This window comes from Arachis ipaensis, chromosome B9, assembly GCF_059453495.1.
Source record: "Arachis ipaensis isolate K30076 ecotype BB chromosome B9, ASM5945349v1, whole genome shotgun sequence".
NCBI classification, from domain to species: domain Eukaryota; kingdom Viridiplantae; phylum Streptophyta; class Magnoliopsida; order Fabales; family Fabaceae; genus Arachis; species Arachis ipaensis.
This window is the reverse complement of record NC_142444.1, coordinates 56,494,209-56,504,393: the sequence shown is the minus strand read 5'-3', so window position 1 is coordinate 56,504,393 and position 10,185 is coordinate 56,494,209. Positions and strand designations below refer to the sequence as shown.

The following is a 10,185-nucleotide window of genomic DNA, read 5'->3' as shown; positions in this document are numbered from 1 at the left end:
AATTGCAAGTTTTATGGACTTCCATTGGAAGATCCTCATTAGTTTTTGGCTGAGTTCTTGCAAATTTGTGACACTGTTAAGACCAATGGGGTTAATCTTGAGGTCTACAGACTTATGCTTTTCCTTTTTTCTGTAAGAGACAGAGCTGGGACATGGTTGGACTCACAACCTAAGGAAAGCCTGAACTCTTGGGAAAAGTTGGTCAATGCTTTCTTGGCCAAATTCTTTCCACCTCAAAAGTTGTGCAAGCTTAGAGTGAAAGTCCAGACCTTCAGACAGAAGGAAGGTGAATCCCTCTATGAAGCTTGGGAAAGATACAAGCAATTGATCAGAAGGTGTCCTTCTGACAGGCTTTCAGAATGGAGCATCTTATGTATATTCTATGATAGTCTGTCTGAATTGTCCAAGATGTCATTGGATCACTCTGCTGGTGGATCTCTTCATCTGAAGAAGACGCTGCAGAAGCCCAGAAACTCATTGAAATGGTTGCAAATAACCAGTTCATGTACACTTCTGAAAAAAATTCTATGAATAATGGGACAACTCAGAGGAAAGGAGTTCTTGAGATTGATACTCTGAATGCCATATTGGCTCAGAATAAAATATTGATTCAGCAAGTCAATATGATTTCTCAGAGTCTGACTGGAATGGAAGCTGCATCTGTCAGTACTAAGGAAGCTTCCTCTGAAGAAGAAGCTTATGACCCTGAGAATCCTACAATGGAAGAGATGAATTACATGGGAGAATCCTATGGAAACACCTATAATCCTTCATGGAGAAATCATCCAAATTTCTCATGGAAGGATCAACAGAAGCCTAATCAAGGCTTCAATAATAATAATGGTGGAAGAAATAGGTTTGGCAATAGCAAGCCTTTTCCATCATCTTCTAAGCAACAGACAGAGAATTCTAAGCAGAGCTTCTCTGACTTAGAAACCATAATCTCTGATCTAAGTAAGATCGCTCACAGTTTCATGACTGAAACAAGGTCCTCCATTAGAAATTTGTAGGCACAAGTGGGTCAACTGAGTAAAAAAGTTACTGAATCCCTCCTAGTACTCTCCAAGCAATACAGTAGAGAATCCAAAAAGAGAATGCAAGGCCATAAACACGTCCAACATGGCCGAACCTGTAGAGGAAGGAAAGGCAGTGATTTCCACTAAGGAAGACCTCAATGGACATCCACTGGCCACTAAGGAGTTCTCTATTGAGGAAGCAAAGGAATCTGAGGCTCATACAGAGACCATAGAGATTCCACTGAACTTACTGTTGCCATTCATGAGCTCTGATGAGTATTCTTCCTCTGAAGAGGATGAAGATATTACTGAAGAATAAGTTGCTTAGTATCTAGGAGCAATCATGAAGCTGAATACCAAGTTATTTGGTAATGAGAATTGGGAGGATGAACCTCCATTGCTCATCAATGAACTAAATACCTTGGTTCAACAGAAATTACCTCAGAAGAAATCGGATCCCGAAAAATTCTTAATACCTTGCATCATAGGCACCATAACCTTTAAGAAGGCTCTGTGTGACCTTGGTTCAAGTATAAACCTCATGCCACTCTCTGTAACGGAGAAACTTGGGATATTTGAGGTACAAGCTGCAAGAATCTCATTAGAGATGGCAGACAATTCAAGAAAACAGGCTTATGGACTTGTAGAGGATGTATTAGTGAGGGTTGAAGGCTATCTGCACTTAGTTACTCATTTTCTGTAATCCCTAGTAACTAGTTTAGTATAAATAGCACTTTTTACTATTGTATTCGCATCGAGACTCTTACCATCTTATGCTATTGTACATGTTTGGAGGCTGGCCTCATAGCCATGCCTAGACCTTTTTCATTTATGTATTTTCAACGGTGGAGTTTCTACACCGCATTGATTAAGGTATGGAGTTTTACTGTTCTTCCTGAATTAATGCAATTACTACTGTTTTCTATTCAATTCACGCGTACTTCTTCTCCAAGATATACTCTCGTACTTAATTCATTTAAGTCAGAATGAAGGGATGACCCGTGATAATCACCCAATCTTCGTTTCTCGCTTAGCCAAGATCGCGTACCTGACAACCACAAAGTGGTCTACATGATGTTCAACGTAGTCATTGGACGACAGCTGGAGTATATTCTCTTGGGTATCTAATACACGGACTGAGTCCGTGAGATTAGTATCTTCGTGGTATAAGCTAGAATTATTGGCAGCCATTCCTGGGATCCGGAAAGTCTAAACCTTGTCTGTGGTATTCCGAGTAGGATCCGGGAAGGAATGACTGTGACGAGCTTCAAACCTGCGATTGTTGGGCGCAAGTGACAGTGTGCATAAGGATCAATGGATTCTATTCCGACGCTAGCGGTAACCGACAGATGATTAGCCATGCGGTAGCTGTACCTGATATTTTTCATCCGAGAGGAGAAATCCGATAGTTGATTAGCCGTGCAGAAACCGTAGAGTACCATTTTCACTGAGAGGATATTACAGCTTGCCATGGAAGGAAGTAACGCATCGTTGGAAGGAGGCAATAGGAAAGCAGAGGTTTAGAAGCAACAAAGCATCTTCAGACGCTTATCGGAAATTCCCACCAATGAATTACATAAGTAAATTTATCTTATTTTATGTTTTATTTATGTATTAATTATCAAATCTCATAACCATTTGAATCCACCTGACTGAGATTTACAAGATGACCATAGCTTGCTTCAAGCCGACAATCTCCGTGGGATCGGCCCTTACTCACGTAAGGTATTACTTGGATGACCCAGTGCACTTGCTGGTTAGTTACGCCGAGTTGTGAAGAAGTGTTGAGATGATTCCGTGTCCCAGTTACCATGGTGGGGTGTCTTCCACGTAGCACTTTGGTTTAGTGTCCTTAAGTTGGACTTATAGAGAGCTCTCATCAAACCTCCTTGAAATCTCACCCAAGCTTGTTTTCTCCAAGGCTTTTGAGATTCCAAAGCTCATGCACCCAAATCTTGTTGTGAATTCCTTTCATTCCATCTAGGTAACAAGCATTTGAAATTCCCAATTCCCACAACACAATGGAAACAAAACTCAGAATGCCATGGGTGAAAATTCATAGGATAAAAGAAAATAAAAACCAAAGGTAATAAGAACAAATAAAATAAACTCCTAAGACTTAGCAAAAACAAGAAATCCATCAAAATCAACTATTTACATATTAACATATTTACAATAGCCAATAACAAGCACCATTACAACTCCCGGGCAACGACCCCAAAAATTTGATGATGGCCTAAAGTGTGTTCAGAATTTATCTCAAAATAAGATCGGCGTTGGAAGTATAGTTCCAAACCCAACAATTGACCAATATCAAATTTCAATATGAAAATGTCACAATCAATACAAAAATAACCGAGAGTATTTAGACTCCCGGGTCGTTCTCCCTAGGAGTTGCAAATGAAGTATTATGTTATTGGCTATGAGAGAGATGAGGGTTGGATGATAGCAATTGGCAAGAAATTAAAATGCAAGAAGGTAGCTTAACATGCAAGAAATTAAATGAAGGCAAGTAAAGGCAATGAAAATGGAAATTGAAAGCTAAAAAGGACTCTTGGCAAGAAGTGGGTAATTAAAGATTCCTATCCTAGTTATGGACCACAAACATGGTAATTGTGTGTGAATTAATACCAATTAGTGAACCCTACATCGAGGATAAGTCAACTAGGCATAATTAATCCCAATCCACAAGTCCTAATCAACTCACTAATTAACTTAGTGAAAGATTAGCGTTAGTGGAAACCAAATTAATTAACAACCCTCACACAATGTGGAATAGACATCCACCACTCAAGTTCACCCAAACCACACAATTTCTCAACCAAGAGTGTGAAAAACTAGGTAAAAGCCCAACCGAGCATTTTGTCAAACATTTGGTGGGTGTGAAAATAAAGCATGGTAAAATGACAAGAAATAATAAATGCTACATCTACCAAGCAAGGAAAATAAAGATAGTAACTCAATGAAGCAATAAATGACATAAAACATAAAATTGCATTAAATGTAAACTAAAGTAACAAGAATGTGCATAAACATAAAGGACAAATAAAATGAGAAATTGACAAGATAAACAAGGAAATTAAGACAATAAAACAAAGAAAGGCAGAAGAAACTAGATGAAAACAAGAATTAAAAAGAGAAATTACATAGAAATTAAACTAAAAACCCTAGATTCTAGAGAGAAGGGGGAGCTTCTCTCTCTAGAAAATGAACTACATTATGCTAAACTAAACCCTAATTGCTCCCCCCTTTCACATGGAGTGAGGCCTTGTCTAATATAGGAAGAATTAGCTTCAGAATGTCCCAAAATTGGGCCCTGGAGACCCAGAAATCGCCCCCAGCGATTTCTATTAAATGAGTACCGCTCTGGAACGTGTGCGGACGCATAGGTGTGTGTGTCCGCACACATGCTGATTTTCCGCTTGTGCGTACGCACAGGTCTGTGTGCGTACGCACACATGGTTTTGCGACTTTTGTGCGTACGCACAGGTGGTTATACGCACGCACACTCCAATGTATGCTTCTCTTTTGTTTTCTTCTTGTTTTCTCCCTTTGTGCATGCTTTTCCATCATTTCTTCCATCCATTCCTACCTTATACACCTGAAATCACCACATTAAGGTATCGAATAGAATAAAAGTGAAATAAAATTAGCTATTTTAAGTCCTAAAAAGCATGTTTTCACAATTAAGCACAAATCTAGGGAGAATTACAAGACTATGCTATTTAAAGGAATAAGTGTAGGAAAAGTTGATGAAATACACCCAAATAGAGCAATTAAATATCATGAAATGTGGCTTCATCAGGCAACCGAACCATTAGTATAGTATTTTCATTTTTCTTTCTTTTCATTTATTTATAGTTTGATTTTCATATAATTTTAATTTCTATTATTTTCGTTGTTTTTCCTTGTTTTTTTTATGTTTGTGATCATGTGTAGCACTTAGAACATGAATAGCACGCTTAGAGTTGAAAACAAAACACCCTAGAGAGAACCCCTTACTAGCGTTGAACGCTAGCACTGGCAGCCAACGCCAGTTGGGGAGGAAGCAAGGGCGTTCAACACCCATTTAGGAGGCATTGCTGGCTTTTAACGACAGTAATGGGAAGAAAGCTGGGCGATCAACGCCCTCTATGGAGCAACCAGGGCCATTCTTTTGGCCCCCAATGGGCGTTCAACGCCCAAACCTGGCGTTGAAGGCCCCACCAAACTAAAAAAAAAAGTATCCCTACCTGACGTTCAACACCCAAAACTGGCGTTGAACGCCCGGGCAAGGGTAGGCTGATTCGCATTTGAAGCTTGCAGAGCCAGTAGGTTCCACAGAATCTCTACCTACCTCACCTATCATTCACTCCCTTCCTTCTCTCTCCTCTTACACCCTATATCTCATCCACATTCATCCATCACATCCCAATCACCTTTCCCCTTCCTAATACACACCCTTCCCAAAACCCTTCATAATTCCCATCAGCTTTTCCACCTACCCCACCCACTTCAAATTCAAATTCCCCCCTATTCTTCCTTCCCATTTGACCGAATCCCTACCCCACCCTACCCTATAAATACCCCTTTAGTATGAGCCTATTCAGCCACCTCCACCTGAGATTCCAGAAATATCTCAGGGAATATACTTCCCTTTCCGTGACTATTGGGACCAACTGAACTCATCTCTAGGGGAGCTGAACTCATCTATGGACCAGCTAAGGATAGAGAATCAAGATCATTCTGTCATCCTCCACCAGATAACGGAATGATCAGAGCATCATGAGGAAGGAGCAACTGAGACAGGAGCAAGATATTGAGGAGCTCAAATGCTCCAGAAGATTCCCCAAAGGGAGTAGCAGCCGCCGTCACTAAGGTGGTTGAGTTTCACTCTCCTTTTGTCTATGTGATTTTTGTTTTCATTCTACTTTATTTTATCTGTTTTCCATTATATTGCATGATCACATTTAAAATTTTGTTTTTTTTAGTATTATTTTTTTATTTATTTTGTTATAAGATATCCTATGTATCTATAATTAAACTTAAAAGAAAAATTTATTGCAAAAAAGGAATAGTAATGGTACATAAGATTTCGACTTATATCATGAGAAATTCCAAGTATTTAAGATGTGGTGGCTTGGTATTTATCTTCTAAATATATGAATAAACAGTTCATAATTGATATTGAAGTTAAGTTTGTTGGATCTTGAAGAACAATGAATTTAGAGAAGTATTATTGAGTCTTTGAAAAATAAAAAAAATATTGATTCTTGAAGCAAGAAAAAGCAGCAAAAAGAAAAAAAAAATAAAAGATAAAATAAAAATAAAAAGCTCAAAAGAAAAATAATTCAAAAGAGCAAGGATCCAAGGCTTTGAGCATCAATGGTTAGGAGGGTCAAAATTGGCCTAAAAAGCTCAAATGAGTTGCTATCCCTAACTATATGCTTGTGGTGTGAAGGTGTTAAGTAAAAGGCTTGAGATTGAGCAGTTAAAGTCGTGATCCAAAGCTAAAGAGTGAATTTAAGAACTCTAGGCACCACTGTTTGGGAATTTAAGCAAAGCTAAATTTGAATCCAAAGGGTTCCTCCAGTTAAGTGCCTATGCATTTATGTATTCGATGGTAATACTTGAAAACAAAATGCTTAGAGTCACGGCTAGGCTCAAAGGTGCAAGCTGTGTTCAAGAATCAAGAAAAACTAAAAGAAGAGAACCAATAATATCATCCGGATTCTAGTTCCAGGGGATGTCAACATTTCTGAGCTTCAATAAAAAGTGAGATGCCAAGGCTATTCAGAAATAAGGTATTAGTAGCCCCATTCAGTAATTGGAACTGAGCTTCACTAACAACTCTTAGACCTTATGTATTTTAATCTTTTTTAGTCCTTACTTGTTTTTGGTTGCTTGAGGATAACAACAGTTTAAGTTTGGTGTTGTGATAAGTGGATTTCTTATACACCTTTTCATAGCATTTTCATATTGTTTTTTGTTAGACTTGATTAATTTTAGTATGTTTTAGTGCAAAATTCACTTTTTGGATGCTACTTTGAGTTTTTGTGTTTTTCCTGTTATTTTAGGTGATTTTTGGGCAAAATTAGCAAGATTGGCAAAGTCTTGTTCAAAGCTGAAGAAAGGATAGCAGATGTTGTCAGATCCTAACCTTTGTGCATTTCAATGATCATATCTTGAGCTAAAAAGATCCAAATGACACGTTCTTAATGGCGTTGAAAAGCTAACTTCTAGAGCTTTCCAGCCATATATAATAGTCTATACTTTTCTTTCAAATCACTACCTATAACTGGCGTTGGACGCCCACATTTGGCGTTCAACGCCAAAGAAGGATCAAGGCCCAACGTTAAATGCCCAAAACTGGCGTTCAACGGCACCAAGGGACCAATAGAGCAGCACGTTCACCTCCTAGCTGGCGTTCAATGCCCAAACTCTATGTTGAACACCAGGCTTAGGACAAGCACAAGACCAAAGTGGATTTTTCGCACTCTTTAGCTTAGTTTAGTTTACCTTTGTACTTTTTAATTTTAAATTAACATCTTTTAGTGTTAGCATCTCCTATATAAAGAGGAGATCACTTAGGTTTAGAAGAATTAACTTGTATCATACTTTTAGATCTAAGTTTTCTCTGTAAATTATGAGCAACTAAACCTCCTAGGTTAATGTTTAGAGCTCTACTGATTCCTATGGATTAATAATATTACTGTTTCTATTTCAATATGTGTTTGATTCCATTCTATATGATGTATTGTCGTTCTTCATCTAATGAATCTAGGGTGGAACAAGAGTATGATCCCCTTATTCTACATGAGTTCTCTATGAGTCCTGACCCGCATAGTATTGAGCTAAAGCTTGAGAATGTATCACCTAGACCAATAACTCACTGGATGCAGAAACTTCCAAACTCCATTTTTTTCATGATTTCTCCTCTTTTGCATGCTTTTTCCTCATTTCTTCAATCCATACTTGCCTTTGAAATCTAAAATCACTCGACAAATATATCAAGGCATCAAATGGAATTAAAGTGATTAAAATTTAGCAATTATAAGACCTAAAAAGCATGTTTTCCACCCAATTAGAGCAAATAAATACCATAAAATGTGGATTCATCATCCACCCATATTCATAAAATAAAGAACGAAAGTAATTCTTGAAAATGAATTAATACATTAATTAAAATAGAAAAGCAATAGTGTCAATCCATAGAAAAAAACAGAGCTCCTAACCTTAACCAAGGAGGTTTAGTGGCTCATGCTTCAAAGAAAAAACTAGGGTTCAAAAAATGTCAACGTGCGGAAGTGAGAAGCTCCCCTAAAAGGGTAAATCTTTTCCCTTTCATATCTAACCAAATTTGATTTGAAACTGAAATAGAATAATAAATTATAAACCTAAAAGATTTTATTTGTAAATAAAAATTATAAAAATAAAAGATAAAATAATAATTAAAAGCTAAATTCAACTAAAGATGCTTCAAGCATGAAGTTTGATCTGGATTTCATGGCGCTAAACGCTAGGCTTGGCGTTTAGCGCCCAAAAGGGGCAGAACGCTTCTGATCTTGCTGAGTTGCTGGTGCTAAACATTAGCTTGGCGTTTAGCGCCCTACTGGGTGTAACGACCCAATTTCTGGTACGTGATGATCATACTAGAAACTGAGCGCTACCAACTTGTCTTGCTAATTATTATCTATCATTTATTATATGAGCCCGGTTTGTTGTTAAAAGAATAGTTATTTTGTGAGGTACTCTTTTTTTTTTGAAAACGTTTGATCTAACGTTCGGAATTGATAAGCAGAATCATTCATTACCAGTCCAAAAATAATAACAAATAAAGCAGTTATAATCAACCACACTTATATACATCTCAAGGAGTTAATAACGTTCAGTTACCCGGCCTTTATTAGAATATAGACCTTTAGTTAGAACATCCCTAGATATAATTAGATAATAACTATATACATAAATATACATATAATATCTCAGGCCCTAATCTGTTCAAGATGTCCCTAAACTGACACTCAAGCTAGCCTAGACTCTATACTCACCTAGTCCCTCTAAATTACTAAAGCGAGGGAAAGTATATTCTAGGTCTTCAATACTCGAGTCTGGTCGAATGTCATCAAAATGGTGGTACATCTTCTACTACTCCTCTGCACGATCATACATCATCTTAAAGCATATCACTGGTACTTCATTGAGTGGCCGCATAACATCAACATCATACAGAGGACTTAGGTTAAAGTTCATAGATAAACGGGGTATAGATGTCGGCTGGTCTCACAGTATATACATATAAACAGATAACGGAGTTCACTCTATACTCAGAATACTACCTAGAGCAAAATCCTCTTTGTAGAATGATCATCAGCGAACTACGAAAGGGTACTCCTGCTTCCATCTGAAGGGGGAATGGAGAGAAGGGGTAAGAAATGGGGAATTCTCAGTAGGGCCGGGATTATTAGTTAAGTTCATTAATTTCGTATTGTTTAGCAGATGGATAGCAAAAAATCGAGAAGCAGTAAATAGAAGAAAACAGATAAATAGAGAAAATAGAGAAAACAAAAAGCAGAACACAAATAGAAGAATACAAAAAAATAAAACACAGACACAGAGAATAGAATACAAACAAAGAAAGCATACATTCATACAACAATCATAATAGAGGAAATGCACAACCAAGTATGATGCATGTCTGCCCTATGCAAGTGATGAGCTCATGTTTTGGTTGTCTTCCCGCATCCTGACATTATCTAGTCACAAATTCATGTTATTCCAAATATGATTTTCCAACCCGTGCACAAATAAATAATTACTCTTCTGTGGCAGCCTCTGCTTTATTGTACAGTAGGAAAATAGATGGGTGGAAAATAGACTGGTCTACTGTGGCAGTATCTGCTCTACTGTGGCAAAAATCAAACAAACAAGCAATATCTGCTCTACCGTGGTAGCACTACAAGAAAAAAGGCCTATGGCCACGCTTTTTTTTTGCTACGCTTTAAAAGCGTGGCCAAAAGTAGGCTATGGCCACGCTTATGTGTGGGTGGCGTTTGAATAGATATTTTGCCACGCTTTTTTTTGCTACGCTTTAAAAGCGTGCCGAAATCTCTTTATGGCCACGCTTTTATGAGGGTGGTAGTTGATGTGAGATTTAACCACGTTTTTTTCTGCCACGCTTATAAAGCGT

The 10,185-nt window shown here is 37.8% G+C and overlaps 1 non-coding gene across 1 annotated transcript; it reads right to left on the bottom strand.

The window, feature by feature from the left end:
* Positions 1-246: 246 nt before the first annotated feature.
* On the bottom strand, positions 247-353 carry LOC148544740 (small nucleolar RNA R71). Its single transcript, XR_015901338.1, has one exon. It is a non-coding gene; the product is annotated as a small nucleolar RNA R71 (small nucleolar RNA).
* Between the last annotated feature and the right edge of the window lie 9,832 nt (positions 354-10,185).